This window comes from Schistocerca americana, chromosome 2, assembly GCF_021461395.2.
Source record: "Schistocerca americana isolate TAMUIC-IGC-003095 chromosome 2, iqSchAmer2.1, whole genome shotgun sequence".
Classification (NCBI taxonomy): domain Eukaryota; kingdom Metazoa; phylum Arthropoda; class Insecta; order Orthoptera; family Acrididae; genus Schistocerca; species Schistocerca americana.
Window position 1 is genome coordinate 82,049,973 of NC_060120.1, and position 25,293 is coordinate 82,075,265.

Consider the following 25,293-nt stretch of genomic DNA (forward strand, 5'->3'; position numbering starts at 1 on the left):
AATGTAAGAGCACAGAGAGTTAGTACTGTCACTGCAATCACTCATCGCCGTATCCCTTCTTAAAATTCCAAGTGCAACTGGCGCGTTTGTGATCAATGTATTAATCCGTTCCATCACTGCCTACATGGATGAGATGTGGCTAGCTGGAATGCTTAGCTACATTTCGAGGGCTGGCTATATGAAAGGAAACAAGACAATAATGCGGAAAAGAAAGGAAAACTAGATTACAGTATGATGGTCAGAATGAAACTGGGAGAAGAATTTTGACAGAGTACTGGAAGGACTGAGTCAAAGCAAGGTATCTGTAGTAGACAACATTACCTCAGGTTAATTGAGATAGTATAGTCAACTATGACGAAATTATTCCATGTTATGAAAGCCGAAATACCCTCAGACGTCCAGGAAAATGTAATAATCAAACTTCAAAGAAGGAACATGGTGACAGTTTGGAATATTACCTATCTACAACTCGAACATAAACTATACTGCAGTTATAAGAGTCGAAGGACATGTATGAGAAGCAACAGTTGAGAAGGAAGTGAGAAGGAGTTGTAACCTATCCACCACTCTGTGCCTTGCGGAAGGAAAAAATAAAATTTAGGAGAAATCTGGAAAGCAATAACATTTCAGCAAGAAGAAATAGAAAACTCTGAGAATTACCAGCAACAACGTAATTCTGTCAGAGACCCTCAAAGCATTTGGAAAATCGGTTGAACGCAGTGGATATTGTCTTAAAAAAGACTTGTCAGGTGGATGCCAACAGCAATAAAAAGTAATGATGTGAATTCGAATAAAATCAGGTGGTGCTGAGACTATTAGATTAGGAAATGAGACACTTAATATAATAGATGAGATTTACTACTTGTACAGTAAAATAACTGACAATTATCGAAGTGGGGAGAATTTAAAATGCATTGCGGTAAAATTCAGAAACATGTTCCTGTAATATAAATTGGTAACATGTACTGTAAATTTAAGTTTTACGGACTCCTTTTCCAAAAAACACTGTGCAAAAGAATTAAAAGGTCATTTTCCAAAACTCAATTTTGACGTAGACGAATGAAATTTAGAACAACGAAATTTGACTCAAAACTGCCTACAACCTTCATCTGTAATGGTGAGAAAATGCGGTGCCCTGCGACGTCACCTCGGGTTCGGCGACGTTTCAAACAGCAAGGTGTTGTAATGGTACTTGAATTACATAACCATTACCTCACCTCAACTCAACCTCTCGATACCAGCAATATTCTACTGTGTTTCTGTAAAGTAGTTGACATATTTCTGAGACAACATTCAGATTTGATTTCATTAATGTAGAGGTAGTTTGATACATCGATATGTTTGTATTGCAATGATATTATTCTTATGTATATTCTTTCTTTTGTCACTATGATCTTTGACGTACTTGTAACTCTTGATTTTTGGGCGCGTAAGCAGTTAGTTAGAGAGTTAGAGACTGTAAGGTCAAGTCTTGGACGTCATGTTGGAAAGACGCACATTGTAGTCAGCTTATAAAATGTGAACTTTAAGAGTGAGGAAGATGTTTTCAAGTATGTTTTGTACTGTGAAGTGATGTTTAGTGTGTTACGTGATACTGCAACAGAAGTAATAAAAAGAAGTGTAACTTAAATTTGGAGTGCTGATTATTTTTTTACATCACCATTGTGCTAACTTTCAAAGGTTTAATCTTCAAAAATGGTTTGTGAAACACATCTATAAAACTTTTGAATATCGCAGAATAAAACCTAGGCCTCTTTGCATCCGAGCTTGGAATCATCACCATCTAGATTTTCGAAGATTGAGCCATGATTTTAGGAGACCAGCATGGGAAACAAGAAAAGATGAGTGCCTAGTTTATTCATTATTACATGAAATGACTTTATTAACTGTGCTCCAATGACACCTGCCACATAATAACTTTGTTGTTGCCCGAAAATGCTGTATTTAGCAGTGTGAGCAACACCACAATCATTATTAAATTTTGACCTTTGTTGTGGTAGGGTGGTTAGAGTGTGGACACATTCAGAAAACAGGACGAAGTTCATAAGTTCATGTAAGGCGTAATATGGGTTAATCATGTTACATTGGCACGAAATTTTATCACAACTTTGTCCATCGCCACCATGGACCTCCCACACGATGGACTGTGGCACCCTCTCTTAACCACATCTCATCCCTTCTCTTGGTGTGTCTGTGATGGAGATCCCTTTAATCCTTTTTCTCACTGTATTTGAAGTGGAGCCTTGTGCAGAAGTGTAACGTGGACGAGAAACCATAAAAAAGGAAAGAGCAGAATCTTTTGTAGTTGGGTGCTACAAAAAAGCACTCCGTCTTCAGGCCACAAGTGGCCCACCGGGACCATCCGACCGCCGTATCATCCTCAGATGAGGATGCAAATAGGAGGGGCGTGTGGTCAGCACACCGCTCTCCCGGTCGTTATGATGGTATTCTTTGACCGGAGCCGCTACTGTTCGGTCGAGTAGCTCCTCAATTGGCATCACGAGGCTGAGTGCACCCCGAAAAATGGTAACAGCGCATTGCGGCTGGATGGTCACCCATCCAAGTGCCGACCACGCCCGACAGCGCTTAACTTCGGTGATCTCACGGGAACCGATGTATCCACTGCGGCACGGCCGTTGCCGGGTGCTCAAAATTAGATTGTTAGATAGAATAACTAATAAAGAGGCTATATCGAATAGGTTGGAAAAGATATTTATGGCACAACGTTATGTGGATGGGACAAGTCCTGAGGTGTCAAGGAATAGTGAATTTGGTGAACGTGTGGAAGACACATACTGAAGAAGGCGAAGAAGGTTTTGACTACAATCAGAAGGAGAAGCTAAATGTAACTTATAGCAGTATTGCAGAGAAAGAGCTTCTTAACGTTATGAGCTGTGCCAAACCAGTCTGAAGGCCACAGCAACAACTACAACATTAATAATTTACTAATAATTAAATGGTTTTTAGAATGTGATGTGAGAATCATTGGCAAAAATGAAAAGTTACATGTTCACAGTGTTTCAAACAGTGTACTGGTTAGCATAAATTCAATGCCAACTGCGAGTGTATTTTCTCGCAACTGTACAAAATAGTGTACATGGCTTATGGGCTTATGAGCATAGTATGACAGATGCCTCTCTTTAAAGTGGCTTTATCGTAAGGTGATCAAATAATCAGTTACGCCGAATACTAAATTTTTAACACTGATGCTGTGTGAAAGATTTTCCTGGAAGTATCACATTCAGGATCTGGTGCTGTAGTCAAAGATTGCCGAGATCAGTACAAACTCCATGATTTGTGATAGTAATGGCCTCATACATATTGTTGATATAATCACTTTGCAATGCTGTGCGGTGACATATTTCCCACAAACCGCCAAACGCAAAAGGTTTTTCTAACCAACAAAAAGGCAGTCAGAACGACCTGCTGTGAAAATTCCCACTCATTTTTCCATCGACCGAGTGTCTTGGAATTGAAAATCTCTCCCCCCTGTAAAGTGAGACATAATAACAAGTTGCTCATGATAACACTTTCTTAATCATTCAGAAGAAAAATGTGTACTACTGTGACATTCAGAAGGACTAAAATGTGTGAGAAATGTGTCCTACATTTTCAAATCCACGTTGAGAGGCTTCCTTGTAACCGACTATTTTTATTCTGTACTTCAAGTTCTGTCAGCGTTCCACCGATTTTTTTTGCATCCATTCAGTTGGTATGTATAGGATGTTGAAAAATTCACTGTCCAGAATGACATATTATAACGGAGTCAACAAGAAATTAATTATTGCAAGCAGCGAGCTCTCGGAAATGCCTATTGAGAGCGCTAAGCATGCTCCGAACCGTGTGCGATTGTCATAGCTTGCAAGTGTGGGTGGATGAAAACTAGTGGAACAGATATGTCAGATCATCAGACACACTTTGCGGTAAACTAGTGTGCCGGTATTGTGGGCAACTACTTACTTGGACCATTTATGTTGCCTCCATGACTTAATCAATGTATAAACTGTTCTTACCTACTGACTCTATGTTAGAGGGATGCTGTTGTTCAAGGATCATGTGTTCCAAGCGCATTTCGTACAACTAATATGGGTAGCCCTTACTTTCGGTAACCGATGAATATTGGTCTACAAAGCCCCAGGATCTCACCCCACTAGACTTCTTTCTACAGGTTACATGAAAGCTGAAGTATGTTGAACCTCTGTGGACTCAGAGGAGAAATTAGTTGCAACAAACCTTGCAGTGTCCTAACACGTACAGAGTAAGGACACCGAAGCTCAATAGAAGTTAGCGGTGCTGTTTTTGAACATTTTTTGTGATACTAGTTGTAGCCTCGCCTGTGTATGCTTTCAGTACATATATCGAACCCACCTGCCCCCCTCTGTGTCCACATCTTTCTCCCTCTGTCTGTCTACCTCGTTCTCCCATCTCTATCTAGTTCCTCCTCCCACTCTCTCTCTCTTCATGTCCTCCTCCTCCTCCTCCTCTCTGCCTATTTCCTTCACACCCTCTTTCAGACCATATCTTCCTCCCCTCCCTCTGACCACATCCCTCCTTCTTCCCTCCCTCTTCCTTTTTCACCTGCCCAGTACCCCTCTACACGTTCACCTCCCTCATTCATCTGCCCCTCCACTCTCACTCCACTTTCTCCTCCGTCTAGCTCTGTACATCCTCTATCCATCTCAGTCTGTCCTCAGCCATCCTCAGTGGCATGTGTAGCTTCCATGCAAGACGCCTGTCGTACAGAGCAGCCTAAATGCCAGGAGTTGGGAAAAAACACGTTTCTTCCCATATCTATAACCGCTATTACAGCTCGGAGATTATAAATCGCACAGTGCCATTATTCGTCAGGCCTTCTGTTTCTGTGCCACATTTGGTCAAATCGATCCAGGGGTTTGGGAGGAGAAACCAGCCACACACACATACACATACTTTATGCATAAAGGATAAAGAAATAATGCTGCACTTGACAGTTGGCATGCGATTCCTCACCTCAGCTCAAACAAAAGAATCTCTGGCGAAACGTGGTTCCGCCAGTTGGTTTATTAGAATCACAGTTTAACAAAACATGTCTATACCAACACTGTAACAGTGTGCAGTACGGCCAAGAGCAGGTAGCATGAACTCTGTACTGTGCGTGAGCTGTGCCATTAGCTCAGCGAGACGAGGCAATGCTGTCGGAAATAGATGTCCAGACTCGTACAGGTACGAAAACATCTTCGGTGTGCCAAAGATGTTTTTTTCTTTCAGTTAAAGCATAAAATTATATCCATTTTATACCTCCACAATGCAATATTTTACATATTTCTTTCTGTTACTTTTAGTTAAACATTAAAACACAATGAGAACCTCTTACAGGCATAAACGACCTCTTTGTTTCGTGCATGCCACAAACAAAGCCTAGAGAAAATAATAGTATATGTAGTATCATCGTATCCCATGAGGTACATAAAATAAAATGGGTAGGCTCCTCTAGATTACATATTGTGCTGTGCATAATAATTCCGTTCTGTACGTTTGATGTCCAGGTTATATTCACAGCGCCAGTACGTACACGACGAGCAACGTTCACCTTAGAGATGATCAGAGCGAACATCTTCCATTTGCAAACACTCCGCCACTCATTGGATCATACTTCGCTGGACCCTACGCAACACACCTGTGTCTACCATTGCCGAACAGCATGCACACCAGCTGCTAGGTCGTGTACATCCATCTGTGAAGTACTATAAGCTTGTTTCTTTAAGCTTCCCAACAAATAAAATGTGGAGGCCAGAACATAGGACCTTCATGACCATACCACATCTCTGTAAGCGTTTCTTCCCAAAGTCTGAAGGTCATGATGATGATGTTTGCTTTTTTGGGCGCACAACTGCGCGGTCATCAGCGTCCGTACAAATTCCAAATTTTTACACAGTCCAATTTTTTACGAAGCCCAATCTAGTCACTGTCACGAATGATGATGAAATGATGAGGGCAATACAAACACCCAGTAACCTGGCAGAGAAAATCCCAAAGCCGGCCGGGAATCGAACCCGGGACCCCGTGATCCTGAGGCAGCAATGCTAGCCACTAGACTGAGCTGAGGACAAAGTGTGAAGGTGAAACGATAGCTGCCACCGAACACCAAGTGTAACGTCTTCTGATGCGCCAGGCAAAGTGTCTCAAAGAAACCTACGATACAGGAGTGCATTCAGCTTGTCCATCAATATGTAAGGGCCCAAAAGCACTCCACCCACAGGTTTAAGCCAGAGCGTGCTTGAAAGGCATTTTATTCAAAATAACACTGGCCGTAAAAGTAAACCAACTTGTATCAAAGTAAGCAAACTGTTTACTATTTCAAATGTAATCGTCATAACTGTTAATACATTTACTCTAACGTGAAACAAGACTGGAAGTATGTTTGCGGCTACCTACGGGACCATGTTGTACTACATGTTACCAAGATTATTTCGACTACGCTGCAAAAGTTTCGCTGGAAAGCCATTACACATCCTTTATAGAGTCCCGATCTCTCTTTATGCGATTATTTCGACTACTCTGCAAAAGTTTCGCTGGAAAGCCCTTACACATCCTTTATACAGTCCCGATCTCTCTTTATGCGATTTCCGCGTTTGGAGCCCTAAAGATAGACATTCGTAGTCGTCGACTTACGTCGGACGAAGAGGTGTTCGTCTGGGTACAATCATGTTACCGTAGGCAACCGGAAACATTTTTCGTTGAAGGCGTTCACTGTCTTCTCTCACAATGGATTACTTTTGAGGTAATAAGCAGTTCACTTTTTTCTATTCGCATCGTTTTCATATGACTGCTCCTTACAGTAGTGACTAGGTTAGCTCCTAAGCTTTCTACCGAGTAGATTATTTCAGTTTGAAGCTTAAAGGTATCTGCTGCATCGATATTTAACTTCATCCAAGACATTTCACGGGGTATGGTAAAATACCTGAAATACTACAACGAGCTAGGTTTAAAATAACATAATCTTTCTCTCTGTGGAAAACGAAATACTTATTTCATGCCGGCCGGAGTGGCCGTGCGGTTCTAGGCGCTACAGTCTGGAGCCGAGCGACCGCTACGGTCGCAGGTTCGAATCCTGCCTCGGGCATGGATGTGTGTGATGTCCTTAAGTTAGTTAGATTTAATTAGTTCTAAGTTCTAGGCGACTGATGACCTCAGAAGTTAAGTCGCATAGTGCTCAGAGCCATTTGAACTTATTTCATGATGGCCATTTACACGAATGCGAATATGTGTTTAATTCTGAACATGCAGTATTGTTCTGTTACAGTCGACAAAACAAAACTGTTCACGTGTATTCATAAGCCCGGATACCTCCGGTTGTGTATAACACACACGTGGGAATGCAACATACTACAACAACGGCGTTAGTGACATATGTAACACACTTTTAGCAATGTCTATGTTCCCTCCTTATTTACCTGCAGAGCTTATAGACATTTTTAATTTTATATGAGAGGTTATAATTACTCCATATTGTTTTGTGTATACAGGATTTATCTTTTCGATACTTCGAGATACTTCTGTGTTGAGTATTCTCGTACAAATAAGAGCAGATCTGTAATAGTTACGTGGTAGCCTACCCACGGAAGGAAGGTTGTTATCCTCTCGATACTACAATTTTTTTACGTTGTGTTGTTTGTGTGATGCAAGCGTAACACTAACATAGCCGAGGGATGCCGTACATGATAACGCACTAGGGTACAGGCGAGCGTATCAGAAACAGTCATTTACTGTTAGGATACCTCGCGGGCCAGGGGATATAGTGTGCTGACACTCGCCCAGTATGACGGTTTCAGTGACATATCCCACTGAAGTGATCTACACTCATGCTCATAAATTAACGATAATTGCAGAACGTGGTGCCACACAATGTGGCCCTACACAAAACTGGCGCTAATAGCATGAGCGCATAGGGAACACACAGGACACAGATCTGTCCACGGTATTGGCGAGAAGTTGTGAAAACCGTCCCGAAACACATGTGCTACAAAACTCCAGTGTTTCCTGCGCATGTAACCCGACATCAATATGGGATATGATCACCATGCACACGTACACAGGCCGCACAACGGTGGATCAGGTGTTCGAGCTGCTGGGGTATAGCCTCCCATTCTTGCACCAGTGCCTGTCGGAGCTCCCGAAGTGTCCTAGGGGTTTGAAGACTTGCAGCGATACGTCGACCGAGAGCATCCCAGACGTGCTCGATGGTGTTTAGGTTTAGATAACAGGCAGGCCACTCCATTCGCCTAATATCTTCTGCTTCAAGGTGCCCCTCCACGATGGCAGCTTGGTGGGGCCGTGCGTTATCATCCATCAGGTGGGAGGTGGGACCCACTGCACCCCTGAAAAGGAGGACATACTGGTGCAAAATGATGTTCCGATACACCTGACCTGTTACAGTTACTCTGTCAAAGACATGCAGGGGTGTACGTGGACCAATCGTAATCCCAGCCCACACCATCAAACCACGACCTCCATATAGGACGTCAAGGGGTTGGTATCTGGTTCCTCGTTCACGCCAAATGAAAACCCAGCGGGAATCACTGTTCAGACTATACCTGGACTCGTCCTTGAACATAACCTGGGACCACTGTTCGACTGACCATGCACTGTCTTCTTGACACCAGGCTTTACCGGCTCTCCTGTGACCAGGGGTCAGTGGAATGCACCTTGCACATCTCCGGGCGAATAAACCATGTCTGTTCAGTCATCTGTAGACTGTGTGTCTGGAGACAACTGTTCCAGTGGCTGCGGTAAGGTCCCGAGCAGGGCTACCTGCAGTGCTCCGTGGCCGTCTGCGGGCAGTGATGGCGAGATATCGATCTTGTTGTGGTGTTGTACACTGTGTACGTCCCGTACTGTAGCGCCTGGACACTTATCCTGTCTGCTTGAATCGTTGCCATAATCTTGGGATCACAATTTGTGGCACACGGAGGGCCCGTGCGATGACATGCTGTGTTCGACCAGCCTACAGTCGCCCTAGTATTCTACCCCCCATAACGTCATCAATATGTGATCTTTGAGCCTTTTTCAACACACAGTCACCATTAGCACGTCTGAAAACGTCTGCACACTTACTCACTGCACCGTACTCTGACATGCACCAACACACCTCTGCTTATGTGGACTGCTGCTAGCACCACCGTGCGACGAAAGCAGGTCAAATGCACCACATGGTCATACACCGAGGTGATTTAAAACCGCAATCCGCCCACCAGACAGTTGTTTCACGATGTATCAGTATTATCCTTAATTTATGAGCATGAGTGTAGTTCCAGCAAGACCACTTACTGGTTCACACTGGTCGAATGATTCGGCAAAGGTTTATGGAGGTTGCTGACACGGACGTGATCGACTGCTCTGGACGAGCGCAGGGCCTGACTCCCGTTGAATATTTGGGGGCCACATTGAAGCTTCACATGAACTTACACTGGCCGACACGGGCCCCCGGTCCTAGTGTTGAATACAAAGGAGAGTTTCGAGGACGATGAGGCGTGTTTCCAGACATTAACCGCCTCCATGCCTTATCGAATGTGGCAGGTAATAAGTGCCAATGATTGGCGCACCGCTTACGAGCCTTCCACCTCATACATTACTTCCATTTTATATTGTAACCTCTCATGCTGTTACATGTTTGTTAACTGGAAATATGGGTGAAATCATTGTACCTTAATATTCATTTAAAAAGGCAGATCCTGTTGCAGGTATTTATTTTGAAACTGGCGCGTTTCCCGCTAATGGCGCATCTTCAGAACTTCTGTAAATTAACAATAACGTATGTATTACATAAATTCGTGACTAAGGACCAATCCAACCCCTGCTAAGTAACTGTTGACCGGATTAACTTACAAAAGAACTTAACTTAGCGTAAACCGCACTAGCCAAAAAGTAATCACCGTTTGAACCGTAATCGCACCTGTCAAGTGTGGTATCGTAATCCTAAATAGGTAAAAAGTATAAAAATTCCTTCTAAAACAGATAATTATTAGAACGGACTTTCCGCATTATGGGCACGACGAATCTAACCGAGGGTTATTAGACGGTCACACTTACCAAATCATGGAGAAAACCGGTGTGTGTATAGGCTTGAGGTGAACAGACATATCGCACCCATAGTAAACAATAACTGCGGTATGCATTGTATTGGCTGCTAGAGCGAGCCGCTTACTGGTCTAATGCGAATGAACAGCTGCTTGCAAGCGCCTGGTAATGCCGCAAGTTGTGCCTGGTATGTGGCCACATTTACGTAATGAAACCTAATTACAAACAATGGTAGGAGAAAGTGCCAGAATACACAGTTGAAAATCAAAAGAGTAAACACGTGCCCATGCGGTGGACGACAAATGGCAATCCTGCTGGTGATTACTTAGCCATAGACGATTCGGCTAGTGAAATTTTTGTACAGTTATCATTACAATGTCAAAAAAGAATGTTCTTAGCAAAAAGTTGGTCATTGAGACTCAGATCTTCCGACCACTTAAAAACTATTGTTAATTCTAATTGTTCTAGTACAGTTCACTTCCTTAGTTCCCACGGGAAGGATTTGTAAAGAAGCTATCGGTGGTTCGGCGTGCCCGCTGATCTTTAGATGCTCCGCAAACGAAGAATTCCTTTCAACAGTCCACTTCCAACAAGCAAGTGCTCACGAAAACGTGTTCTAACTTCACGTCCCCTCTGTCCGCTCGACGGAATAAGTCACTGGACGCCTGTTTCTTTGTAGACCTCAGAAATGGCAAGATGATCTCTATTACGTAGTTCGTTGTGGATAAGCTGATACTGCATCCGATTCCGGGACGAATAAGAGACCCTAACACCATCCTTCTTAAGCAGACCTACAAGCTGTATGGTAATGTTACTCAGAAATGGTAAAATGACCTAAATACACTCAGACGTGTCATGACAACTGTGGACGATATTATTCATATTGGTGAATTTCGAGCGGTGCATCCGATCTCTGAGACGGAGTTTACGGCCATTAGAGTACAGGATATATTTCAAATTACCCATGTCAAGTGTTAAAGGTTCGTAATTTAGTGGAGTACTTAGTCGCTCGACCATTCATAGACAATGAGAAACTGTGTTTATGAGCTACAGGGTGACACGACGATGCAGGGTTGACAGCATCACTTGTGGGTTTGCGATAAAAATCACTCTTATGGGCCCTTGTACGAACTGAAGGCTTAAATCCAAATAATTAAATGGTTGACTTGGCATTATTAGTTAGTGCGCAAAAGAGTATAGGATGCACGCCATAAAATGTAATTACATCTTCATTCGGACCGTTAAAATGATAAAAATATCATCGACATATCTACAATAGTACAATATTTTTGTGCAAGAGGGGAATTCCTCTTAAAATAATTGCATTGGAGACTGCTGACGAATAGTTCCTCTAGGTACATCGCTAAATAATTCCCCATGGCTAACCCGTCTTTTTGAAATAGATGTATACGCATTTGTTAAAGGAAAATTTGTAACAGGACGTTAGGATCCTAAGGAGAGCTATTAGCTCACGAATTTCATCTTGTATAACATAACTTTTCTTAGCTAAGTTATCGACAATCATTTTAGTAGCTTACTCCACTGATTTATTCGTATAGAGTTTTTTCATCTAGAGAACCTACGGTGGTTGATAGTGGGAATGTTCTAACTTGAAGATCGGTCATAAGGGTTTCCCTGTTTTTAATGGAAAAGTCCTTGTAGTTGTCTGCTTTAGAAGGAATTTTTATAAAATGTATTTCCCTTTCCAGGTTTCTGGTTTTATATTTGACAATCGCGACTCCATTCTATTCAGTGTTTTCTTTTTGTCTAGTGCGGTTCACGCTGTTTAAGGCAAGTTCTTTTATAACTTACTTAAGTCAATAGCGACTAAGCATGGATTGGATAGGCTCGTGGTCAGAATACTATGTAATATACACGTTACTGTTAATTTAAGGAAATTCTGAAGCTGCGCCTTCGCGATTTACGCCAATTTCAAAATAAATGCCTGTAACATAGATTGTATGTTTATTTGAAAATTGGATTGTTGTTGCTGAGCCAGGCCGAGAACGGAGTGGAGAAACGTATTCATTGTACTTTAAATTTCCTTTACTGCATTGTGTTAACACTTCATAGATGTAAATTTGCATAATGCACAACCAATGCAATTTGAATAGAAATGTAAGTGATATCCTAATATGAGACAGTCCTGCTAGCATGGCTAGGATGTGTGCATGCTGTGTGTGGCCGCAGGAGGAGCTGGTCGCAGTTCGCTAAGAGGTGAATGCGCTTTTGGCAACGGTAAGCCGCCTTCATGCTAATACCTCCGATTGTAGTGATGGCGGCGAATCTGGCGTGTTGCATGGAACACCTAAGGTGCCACTTGTTTGACCCAAGGGCTCTGCTGTCCAGGTATCTCGTAGTATACCGAAAGCGGTGGATCTACCCGCACAAGGGGAGTGGAGGTGGTAAAGCGTTCACATCGCTAGAGACGAAGGGCCGATGTGAAGGCTGTCTGTCTGGCGTCGCCTATTCGCTCGAAGAGCCAACAGGTGGCCGCCCCTCCAGCGGGGTCCGAGCAAGCACACATGGTAGAGGTTTGCTGGCTATTGAGAGCTCCAATGTTAGGCGCGCTATAGAGATCCTTACGAAAACAGCATTGAAGTTGCATGTGAAGTCGTATGCACCTTGCGGCGCACGTAATACCAACGACACCTATCGCATGGGTTCTGAGGCCATCCTCAGTTCATACAGGCTGCTGGCGGAGATGGTGAAGGCTGCTGTCTTCGTGTGCGGGGTGGATCAGAGCTCGCAATTTGCAGCATTGCTCCCAAAGTTCCTTTGCTTTGGAGCCGATTGGAAAATCTAAAAAAAAAAATGCTTCGTCGACTCTGTGACAGTCTTGGCTGCCGATTTCTAGACCTGCGGCATCGAATGGCGATTTGTAGGACACCCACTGATAGGTCAGTGGTACACTACACAAGGGAAGTACCTACTCGGGTATTCATGAGGATTTTTAGGCTACAGTCGTTTGATATCCTCTGTCGAACACTCGCCAGTCGATAAAAAGAAAGGGATGTCAGACTGCGTTCAGAGTACAGACACTTCGACTGTCAAAATTTTATCAGTACGTATTCGTAACAAAATTCCTGAATTTACTGTCCTCCAATAAAGTACTCGCAATAAAATTATTATTGAGACATAGAGATGACTAAAACTTGAAGCGGAAAGTCACATTTAGCGAATCGTGGAACGAATGTAGGAAAGATAGCTTAGACGCTATAGCAGGGGGAGTTTTCATTTCCGTTGACAAAAATATTGTCTCTATTGAGGTCGTAGTAAAGTGTGACTGTGAAGTTATGTCATCGCGTATAACAGGTCTAGCTGAAACCAAATTTATTGTTGGATGTTGTTACCGGCCATCCGATTCCTTGGTGAAAGTTCCAGAGTTACTCAAAAACAGTGTACGGTCAGTACCATTAAATACCCAGATCGTGCAATACTAGTTACGGACGGCTTTAACTTTCCGACTATAGACTGCCATTTTGTCATTGTCAATGAAATTCACCAATAGCCGTGGAACTTAAGATGTTATTTTATTTTGAAGGCTACCGGTTTCAGTATTTCATTATGCCATCTTCAGGTTCCGGCATAATAAAAGAGTATACGTGTAGTGTATATCAGGGTGTAAGAAGCAAGCTTACAGAAAGTGACGCGTAATCAAAATAGCGCTTAAAGCTTAAAAATGAAAGCAGTGGCCTAAGAACAAATCTCTGTGTACATCCAGCACAATGAACTGAAGCATGTGCAGTTATTAGTTAGTGGCGTTAAACCAAATTTCTATGTACATCCAACACAATAGACTTAAGCATATGTACATATTTGTTAGCCACAAACCTATTTAACATCATAAATTTACAAGGGATCATGCAAAATCATTAAAAAGATCAGAACTGGACAGCATACAGAACTGGACAGCAAACAATCAGTAGCTCCGTTGAAACATAGCTTGTCTTTTTTAATATAAAATCCTATAAAATTCCCCCAGTATATATGAGGACCTATCTTCATTTAAAGTAAAACGTCCCACAGTAATCTATGAAGTTGAATAGTATGCATATTTACGGCCTAGGTACTATCATAACTGGTGATATAATTAGTTGTCACAGCATCAAAAAACAACTTGACACAAAATCCAACGGCAGTGAACATGTTAATAGGAAAACGGCATGCAAATAGCACGCTAAGAATATTCATAAATGCCTTGTGGGCCTAGGTTATACAGCATATCAAAATAAAAAGATATGATTCGGTTTCCTTTATATCACTTAATACGTCGGCATTACCACAGTGAAAAACCAACAAGGATCTCAAATCCAACTTAAGTAAAAGGAGTCTTCCAAGTTCTAAGCCGACAATGTAACATTTTTTCCCTGGGAGTATAAAGCAATACCCTAAAGACCTATCTATAGATGACGAACCGATCTGAAGAATAAGATATAGCAAATTGTGTCGCGGTAGGTAGCGTTGGTATGGAAACAATTTAAAGGGTAAATAAGTGTGCGAAGACCACTGTATCTTCAGTTGAAGCCCACAAAGTGAGTAACATCATCAAACTCCATGAACACCAAAACGAATCTCCATTAAGAACATCATAACATCCCCCTAAACTGTATGGAAAAGTGAGGACAACGCTGAGATGCTGATAACCTATCCGGGTCCTAATCATACTAATAAGAGCCGGTCAAGACGAACCGAATTGACACAACTAGTGAAAGTGTTATTTGGGTGCAGAAATGCAACTGGCTAAAAGGTGGTAGCTGACAATAGGAAAAAAGAATTCTCACCATACGGAAGCAGTAAAGCACTTAATTGTCCTAAGTATAAAAGTAGCGTATAAGATAACAAGGAACCGGAAACATGGTCACTAATGAAAACGTGCTACCTACCAAGAGAGTAGACTGCTGTAAAGCGGGGTACAAAGAGTTGCAGAAAAAAAAAGATATACGAACTCACATGAAGATGACATATTGTATGCCTCAGTGAAACAAATCATTGTATTCCAGTAAGGTAAAATTCAAATCTCCGACATCGTTGCTGCCTGAAAAAGATCCTGCAAGAACGGGAACAACGACGACTGAAGAGAATCGTTTGATATAAGTGCAAGCCTTCCGGAAATTGCTGCAGGTTTCAATGCTGGGTCGCCAACAAGAATCAACAGCGAAGGCCCACTAGTGTACCCTTGATGACTGCACGAGACGAAGCTTTACGCCTCGCCTGGGCCGTCAACACCGGCATTGGTCTGTTGATGACTGGAAGCATGATGCCTGGTCGGACGAGTCTCTTTTCAAGTTCTATCGAGCGGATGGACGTGTACGGACATGGAGACAACCTCATGAACCCATGGACCCTGCATGTCTGTAGGGGACTGTTCAAGCTTTTGGAGGCTCTGTAATAGTGTGGGGCGTATGCAGCTGGAGTGATATGAGATCCCTGATACGTCTAGATACGACTGTGACAGGTGACACGTATGTAAGCATCCTCACTGATCATCTGCATCCATTCATGTCCTTTATGCTTTTCGGCGGACTTGGGCAATTCCAGCAGGACACACGACCAGAATTTCTACAGAGTGGCCGCAGGAACACTCTCCTGAGTTTAAAAACTTCCGATGGCCACGAAACTCCCCAGACATGAACATTATTGAGCCTGCAACGTGCTGTTCAGAAGAGATCTCCAGCCCCTGGTACTCTTACGGATTCATGTACAGCCCTGCGGGAGTCATGGTGTCAATTCCCTCCAACACTATTTCAGACATTAGTCGAGTTCACGTCACGTCGTGTTGCGGCACTTACGCGTGCTCGCGGGGGCCCTACACGATATTTGGCAGGCGTACCAGTTTCTTTGGCTCTTCAGCGTACATCGGGAACTTAAATGGGAGCCCTTGGAGGAAAGGCGAAGTTCTTTTCGAGGAACAGTACTGACGAAAGTTAGAGAACTGCCATTTGAAGCTAATTGGTGAACAATTCTATTGCATAGAATTGCGTAAGGACCAGGAAGATAAGATACGAAAAACTAGGGCTCTTGCGGAGGCTTATAGACAATCGTTTTTCTATCACTGAGTTTGCGTGTGGAACAGGGAAGGAAATGACTAGTACTGGTGGTGGGTACCCTCCTCCACGCACCGTACTTTGGCTTGCGGAGTATGTATGTAGATGCACATGTAGATTACCGTTACATGAGAAGAGTCGCGTTTTCCAGAGGCCGTTTATAGCTTCTTCACTGTTACTGGTTTCAAGCAGGACTTCCTCTTTGGCGGCTTAACTGCGACCTGATTGTTTTTGGAACTGAGAGTGATACTGAATTTTAACGTTACAAGGATTGTTGTTTAGCATGGTGCTTAAATTTGGGTATGTAATCTGATAAAACGAATAACATGGCCAGTTTCTTTCGTGCCGAAGTATTGAATAATTATTGATTAGTTACTCTGTCGTGCATTTGTAAGACGAGCTTCATAAAACATAAAATGTTGCTGGAAGTCAGATTGAACTAAATCAACATAGCAATCCTTGACGTGATAATATTCTCTCACTCCTATGAAACGAATGCCCTTAAAAGAATTTGGAAAAATTTTTCTCAGAATTTTAAAGGTTTTGGGGTACAATTTTGTTAGATCGTACTTCAACAGGACTCTTAAAGACTAAAAGTGATATTCACCTTTGAAATACTCATGAAACAAGAGAAGCTACCACAGAAAGGCCGTTGGCACCTACCACGACGGAGTCATAAAAAAATATTGCCCAGATGTCGGATACGGATACTGGTTTAACGAATGACGACCAGGCCGTTTGAATCTGAGCCACCAGCACAGTGACGCTACTACGTCCTCCGGACCGCCTCTAGCACTGCCGATCAAATCACTATACAGTAGTGGAAATCATTATAAAGGCATGCGTATTTTTAGGAAAGTTTACATTGTCGGCTGGAATAGTTGTGCACGGTGTATATGCAGTAGTTTGTGTTCCCGTATACCGACAAATGCACTCGAATGGTACTGTATTTGATTTTAGTAGCACTGTGTATGTCAAGATATCAACGATTCAGGTGTTAGAGGGTGGAACTCTGTATAAAGGCAGTCAGTCGTCTCTGTGCGGCATTGGTGTTGTAGTGTTGCGTGCGTGTGTGTGTGTGTGTGTGTGTGTGTGTGTACACACACTTCCCTTCACTGCAGATTGGAAACAGACACCATTAGTTACAGTGAGTGCTGTGTACATGAACCAAAATGATGACAATGCCACGCCGAAAACTTATCATTTGATGAACAAATAATATTCGGTGATTACAAGAAAATGGGATTCTCTAATTATCAAATCGCCAAGACGTTGAACCGCTCAGGTACAGTGACTGGTAATTTCTTTAGGTTCGGTGCACGATACGGACCGAATGGAAAATACGGGAAAAGTAGAAAATTTTGTGAGGCATCGAAACGATTACTTTTACGCAGAGCAAGGGCCACCAATCGTTATGCTTCAAATTTGTTGTCGATTTATAGCTGCCAGTAAATCCCAACGTGTACGACAAATCACATGACAAACACCTTGCATTCAAGAAACGACTGCAGAAAACTGCTCCAACATCCAACATAAACAGCCTAGATTGGAGTTTGCTGAAAAATATGTCATGGACTTCAAAGTGGGATAAAGTGAACTTCAGTGATGAGAAGAAGTTTAATTTAGATGGGCTTGATGGATTTCAGTATTGTTGGCATGATCTGAGAACCGAGCAGCAAGTAAGAATGAGCAGAAATTTGATGGTGGAGGTGTTGTGATTTGTGCAGCCTTCTGCGCTAAAAGTGAATCACACATTGCTTGGTTGAACGCTAGATTGAACTCTAACATTTACCCCGTGATGGTAGAGACAGAATCGATAAGAATGTACGACGACAGAGGGGACGAGAGTCTAGTGTTTCAACTAGATAATAAGTTCGCGCATGTTTCTGCCGCAACCAAAAAGTAGTTTACGGGTAAAGATATCGTCGTCTTGCCCTGGCCTACAGGTAGCCCGGATATGAACCACGTGGAAAACATTCGAGGAATCCTTGCAAGTTGAGTTTAGCGCAATGAAAGGAAATTTGAGGCCATATGTGAGCTCAAGACAAGAGTGCCGCCATTTTCACTGCAATATGTACAAATCCTAACAAAATCAGCACCGAATAATTTTTTTAAGTGCTTAAAGGGAAGGGAGGTTAGACAAGTAATAACCGTGCAACAACACAACAGGATAGTGACTCCCTTTATACCAATTTCCATCCAGGATATGCAAACGCCTTATTCTGTTACTCGTGTTCAGAAATAAACAATGTAATTACGTTATGATTGTTTATGTCTTATGTATAGCTACTGCTTTCGTAATAAATTAGGTACATGCATGTTTCAGCCTTTGTACGGCTACCTTTATAAGAATGCTGCCTTTACTCTGATTTCCACTACTGTATATTTCGCGATCGCTGTCGATATCCCATGCTACCGTGTATAATGATAAACTGATATTAATTTCCAGTGTTGTCATTAGTACGCCTTGCTTGCATAATAATATGCGTTAACGGGGTGAAAGTGTTGCCACAAATTGTGACGAGGCTGTTGACCCTGAGAATTCCCGATCTGTGACTTACGCATTTTCCACGTAAAAGTTCTGTTTGTCGACTGTACGTGAAAATGAAGCGATTTTTTTGTTTACGTGCATCCCCCAAACTCTAGAGAAGAGCGGTTGGATGTCGCGCGATATGTTGTGAGATGGAACTTGCCGTATTTTTTGGGAGCCTTGGACGGCAAAAATATGCACTACCCCTGCCACAGTGGAAGCAGCTATTTCAATTATCAACATCTGCATCTATAGGGTACATGATTACTTTGCAGTTCACAGCTAACTGCCTAGCAGAGGTTTCTTCGAACCACTTCCATGCTATTTTTCTATAGTTCCACTCTCGTACAGTGCGCGGGAAATACGAACACTTAAATCGTTCACTTACTTTTTTATGATTATCATTTCTCCCTACGTAGGTGGCCGCCAACAAAATATTTTCATATTCTGAGAATAAAGTAGAGGACTGAAATTTAGTGGGGAGATCCTACCGCAATGAAAAACGCCGGTTTTAAGGACTGCCACCTTAATCCGTGTATCACATTGGTGGCACTCTCTCCCCTATTTCGCGATAATAGTATGCAAGCTGCCCTTCTTTTCCATGTCCCCTTCCGCCCCCCCTCCCCCCCCCCCCCCGTATGATGTGGGTCCCACAGCACACAGCAATACTCCGGAGAAGATGGGCAAGCGTAGTAGACGTCTCTTCTTTAGATCTGCTGTATCCAAAGCTCTCTTTACTAGACCTGCAGCGTTTTCTAAGTGTTCTGCCAATAGACCGCAGTCTTTTGTTTGTTTTCCCCAGAACATTATCTACGTGATTGCTCCAATTTAAATTATTCGTAATTGTTGTGACTGAGGAAGTCGGGATGAGGGGTACACTTAGCATGGAAGGTCAAGGCCCCTATAATGTAACTCCTTGAACACAACAACTACCAAATCAATAAATTAACAGTTTATTCAAAGACAATATTTATAAAACAGCTAAGAGACAATCAACACGTGGCCGTCTTCAAGTCAATACCAAAACATCACAGATAGCTTGCTTCTCAAGCAAGGCAGCAAATTACAATTACGAAAACTGACAAAGAGATGAGCCATAGAGATATCAGTACTTAAAGGATCAATAAATTACAATCAGAAAGTGATTTAAAGAAATGTGGCACAGATAATTTATTTAAAGAGCAATAATTTGCAATATGAAGGTGATTTATGAAACGCACACCAGTTCGTTAAGAACCCAAGTAAAACTAGTAGCACAACAAGTTACAATTTAATACAATTCATACCAAAGCAAATAAAAAAAACCTATATTTTTTTAAAATATACATGAAACACGTTAAATGCTTACCAAACGGGCAGTGACGCCAGGCTGCCATGGGCAAAAGGTGGCTTAACTTAAAATGCCGGAAGCAGCAGACCAGCCGTCCAAAACTACACCTAAACACCGGGGCCCAAACGGGAGTTACTTCCCATTAGACGGCAAGTCAAAGCTACTGTGCACCGAAGCGGAACGTGGTGCCGCTCGCACACACAACAACTCGCAGAAAACTGGAACACAAACAGACCGCAGAAGACACGGCAAACACCAAGCAAACATCAATTAATATAAATTAAGAGATCAATAAACAACAAAATAAATGAAGAAGCAATTGATCTTTTATTAATACTGAGTGAGTGCATTCAAATAAATGCACGCGTATAAAATTTTATGTACAAATGATTGCCTTCTTCAGAATAAAAAAATGGTTCAAATGGCTCTGAGCACTATGGGACTTAGCATATGAGGTCATCAGTGCCCTGGAACTTAGAACTACTTAAACCTAACTAACCTTAGGACATCACACACATCCATGCCCGAGGCAGGATTCGAAACTGTGACCGCAATGGTTGCCCGGTTCCAGACTGAAGGGCCTAGAACCGCTCGTCCACAGCGGCCGGCTAATCAACACCCTAATGGTAATCAAACCAGCGGATTTTTAAAAAGAAATAGTAACTGCTGGTCTCCATGCAGTTGCTTACTCTGCCGGCTGCACTTAGTTCAACAACACGTACATTACGGCAACTAAGCAACAAGTACACTCGCTGCCACGCAAATCGTTCAACGAAATGAAGGCACCAAAATCGCTTACACCTTCGATGGAGAGCGTCATTCCAGATGGTCTCCAGGGATGAGTCCCTCCGAGAAAACAGGCACCAAAGCAATGCGACGAACAGCGCCCGGATTTGAAATCAGGCAGGCCCACCACAAAACCGCGACTGCCTTACGATGTAGACCCGCCGTGCCGCTGCTGGCCGAGCACGGGTGTTTTCGTCCACGCAAGCACGTCCTTGCGCCTCGTAGCGAGTCCAACACCAACTGCCCCGAACGCCAAACACCTGCGAGATCACAACAGGGGCAAAGATCCTAGTACAGCTAGGTAATCGACAGTGTCGCACCAAAGAGCTGGGGTGCCAGAAAAGGCGCACCACGCCTCAACCTCCCCCACTCAAACCTGACCAGCGCCCTCTTTCGTCTTACCACCAGTGAAAGAAGGGAGAGAGACTTAACTAATAGGCTTCATTTGACTAAGGTGGACTCTGAACACCATGCCCATTGCAAGCTCCTTAACTAACATATTAACAGGACCTAAGACACTGGTGACAACACGTGGTTCCAAGTAACGCTGTACAAACTTACGAGTTCCCATACCACGAGCATTCCGACCAGCGATGTTCTTAATAAACACCTTATCTCCAGCCTTAGCCTGAAAAACGCTTCTGCCTCGGTTATAACGTTCGGCTTGCCGACGATGGGCTAACTCCATGTTGTTGCGAGCACGCTGTCAATTTTCCGTAAGGGTATCCGGAGTAATGTGAAACGGCAACAAGTCACTGATCTGCCAAAGATTGGAGAGAGGCGAATTGACCGGATATGCCAGCATTAACTCAGCCCGAATTGCCCTAGGAGTTTCATGCTGGGCGGCGTTGAATGCGAAATTTAACCACAGGAGTGTAGTAGCCCACCTACTGGGGGACTTGGCGTGGTAAATTATAAGCGCTGTGTGCCGGGGGCCCAAACTTTGAAAAAACACGGGTGAGATGACATGTGGTTATACTCGCAATGACCACGGTACTGGGCAGGAACCACACAAAACACGAAAAGTCATCCACAGTGACGAAGTTATAACGGTAGCCCCCTTAGTCGTAGGCATAGTTCCTACAAAGTCGATAAACATATCCATCGGTCGCTGCTCTCTTTGTTATTGAAGTAGACCCAAAGGGGCGTGAGAACTGGCCTTGCTCCTTCTACAGTCGTCGCACTGACTGACGGGCCGCCGCACATCGTGGTACAGAGAAGGCCACGTCACTTGTGCCCGCACCTTGGCCAACGTTTTATAGAGACCGAGGTGCCTTCCTAGTACAGAATTATAGAAATACTGAAAGAGAGGTGAAACTAAATCAAGTGGTAACCAAACCCTAACATCTCTGAGCTTACCAACCTCTTTTCAGAGTACCCCATCCCTTATGGAGTATCCGGGCACGCCTTCGCCAGGAGTGACCTTCCGCTTGATCTGACCCAAATACTGAACCTCATTCTGCTTGGTTTTAAAGTCAATGAATAATTGGGGAATATCTGTGAGGAATACGGACCGCCCACCTAGCAATCCTTCCGGTCTTTCGAGGTCGAGCTAGGACCAAAGACATGCTTGATTGTCAGTTTCAAGGTCGAACTCCCTATGTTCTAGCCGGCCAGTGTGGCCGTGCGGTTCTAGGCGCTTCAGTCTGGAACCGCGTGACCGCAATGGTCGCAGGTTCGAATCCTGCCTCGGGCATGGATGTATGTTATGTGTGTTGGGTTTAAGTAGTTCTAAGTTCTAGGAGACTGATGACCAAAGATGTTAAGTCCCATAGTGCTCAGAGCCATTTTGAACCCTATGTTCTAAATAAAATCGAAATTTCTGCAAGGCTAAGAGCACCGCAAGAGCGTCGCACTCATAGAGAGAATAAGTGGCGGTCAGATTCCTTGAAGCAAAGACAAGGCTTCTTGACGAAGCACGGCTGCTATCGCGGCATTGGAAGCATCGGTTTGGAATACAAAACGTTTCTGGAAATCGGGAACTGCCAAAATGGGAGGGTTCGTAATGGCGGTCTTAAACGCCTCGAAAGCACTTTGTTGGCTGTCTCCCCAGGTAAACTCTTGGCCTTTATTTCTCAAGTCATTGAGAGGGGCAGCGAACTGTGTGAAATTAGGGACGAAACTACGAAAATAATTCGCCATGCCAATAAAAAGAGCCGCCTGCTTCTTTGTCCTTGGGGGCGGAAATTTCTTAATCCCGCTTGTCCGCTCTTGATCAATTCTAACTCCCTTCCCTGAGACAAGATGGCCTAAAAGGGAAACTTGGTGTCTAGCAAGAGTACTCTTGGCCGACTCAACGGTCAATCCAGCAGAACGAAATCTACGCAACACCTGCTCAATATGGGAAAGGTGTTCAACGAAGTTTCGGCTATACACCACAACATCATCCAGATAGTTGTACACACACTTAAGTTGCAAACCTCCCAAAACACTGTCCAACAAGCGCAATAATACTGAGACCCAGGTAGCCAAACCCAACGGAACTCTGTTGCATTTGAAGAGTTTCTAGTCTGTGCAGAATGCGGTAACAGGTTTTGTTTCCTCACTAAGGGGAATCTGATGATAAGCTTCATTAAGACCAAGAACAGTGAACCATCTTACCCCCGAAAACCACTTAAAACGATTATGAATATCGGATAAGGGAACGGACTCCAACATAATCTTCTTATTCAATAACCAGTAATCAACTACAGGTCTATGATCCTTACCGCCGGCTATATGAACAAGAAGTATTGGTGAAGCGTAAAACGAGGTTGACGGTCTGATATCGCCATTCTGCAACTTAGTGTCCAGTTTTTGCTTTATGATTCTCATTATGGGAGGGGAAAGTTTATAAGGCGACTGCCGAACCGGTAGGTCATCATACAAATGAATGTGATATTCAATAAAGCTAGTTACACCAAGTTTCTCAGGAAGCACGTCAGGAAACTCATCTAACAATTCTATTAACCGAGCTGCGCGATCGTCACGAATGTGACTAACCTAAAACCTGTTGGCTTTATTGGCTACCATTCTGACCAAGTTAGAACGATCACAGGCACACAGCTCTATCTTTTCCTGCGGTCTGAACTTAAAGCTTAAAGTGCGACTAGCGTACTCTAATACCAATCCGGTGTGCTGAATAAAACCGCAGCCCAGGAGCCAGGTTACGGCTAAACCCTTATCTAGCAACAAGGTAATTGGACATGTAAAATCACAATTGATAGGCTACCCTGCACTTCCCCCACCACGGGCAATACTTCCCCATTCGCAGCGCGACAATTCTGCCAGGTAGGTCTCACAGCAGATGACCTATTCAATCGACGATACTCCAAATACCATTATGGTCAATCAAGGACACCGAACTTCCGGAATCAAGCAGTCCACAAAGGGGCTCTGTTCCCTCGCGAGTAGAAACGTAGGGTTTACCAGTTTGTGACTGAGGACTTCGGGATGAAGGGTACACGTAACATGGAAGGTCAAAGCCCCTATAATGTCACTCCTTAAACACAACTACCAAATCAATAAATTAACAATTTATTCAAAGACAATATTTATAAAACAGCTAAGAGACAATCAACACTTGCCCATCTTTAAGTCAATACCAAAATAGCACAGATAGCTTGCTTCTAAAGCAAGGCAGAAAATTACTATTATGAAAACTGACTTAAAGAGATGAGCCACAGAGATTTACGAAAACAGACGTAAAGAGATGAGCCACAGAGATTTCAATGCTTAAAGGAACAATAAATGACAATCACAAAGTGATTTAAAGAAATGTCGCACATATAATTTATTTAAAGAGCAATAATTTACAATATGAAAGTGATTTATGAAACGCACACCAGTGCGTTAAGAACCCAAATAACCCTAGCAGCACAACAATTTACATATTTAATACAATTAATTCCCAAGTATAAAAAACCTATATATTTTTTAAATATGCATGAAACACGATAAATGTCTACCAAACGGGCAGTGACGCCAGGCTGCCATGGGCAAAAGTTGGCTTAACTTAAAATGCCGGAAGCAGCAGACCAGCTGTCCTAAACAACACCTAAACCCCTGGTTCGAATACTGAAATTTTACTTAGTCTTGTTTGGTGAAAAATTTTGAAAGCCATATTTAACAACTTTGCTTTAGTGAAACTGTCATCAATAATATCAGCATTGTGAAGGTATTGATTGCGCCTTGCCTCTGGTGTACTTTATATACAACCAATACGTAGTTCGGTTTTCTTCCGTATTTAAAGGCAGAATTTCTTTGTGGAAAGTATTAAAAGCAGCTGGCATTGAAGTTACCGATAAATTTCGGTCATCTGTAAAACATCGCAAATCTTGTCCGTTTTGCATTCTTTTACATTTGACAAGCTTTTTTTACGTTGCTGCAGCAACATTATTCTGACCTGTTTTGGGTACCCTGGGGATAGGATCAGTACCATCTGTTAATAATGTCTTTTTTATACAACTCTCAACCGCTGTCGATGCTATTTCTTGGAATTCAAACCGCATCTGGTCTCCACTTGTATTCAGATTGGAAGGAGCGGAGACTCTCTTACAAAGGCC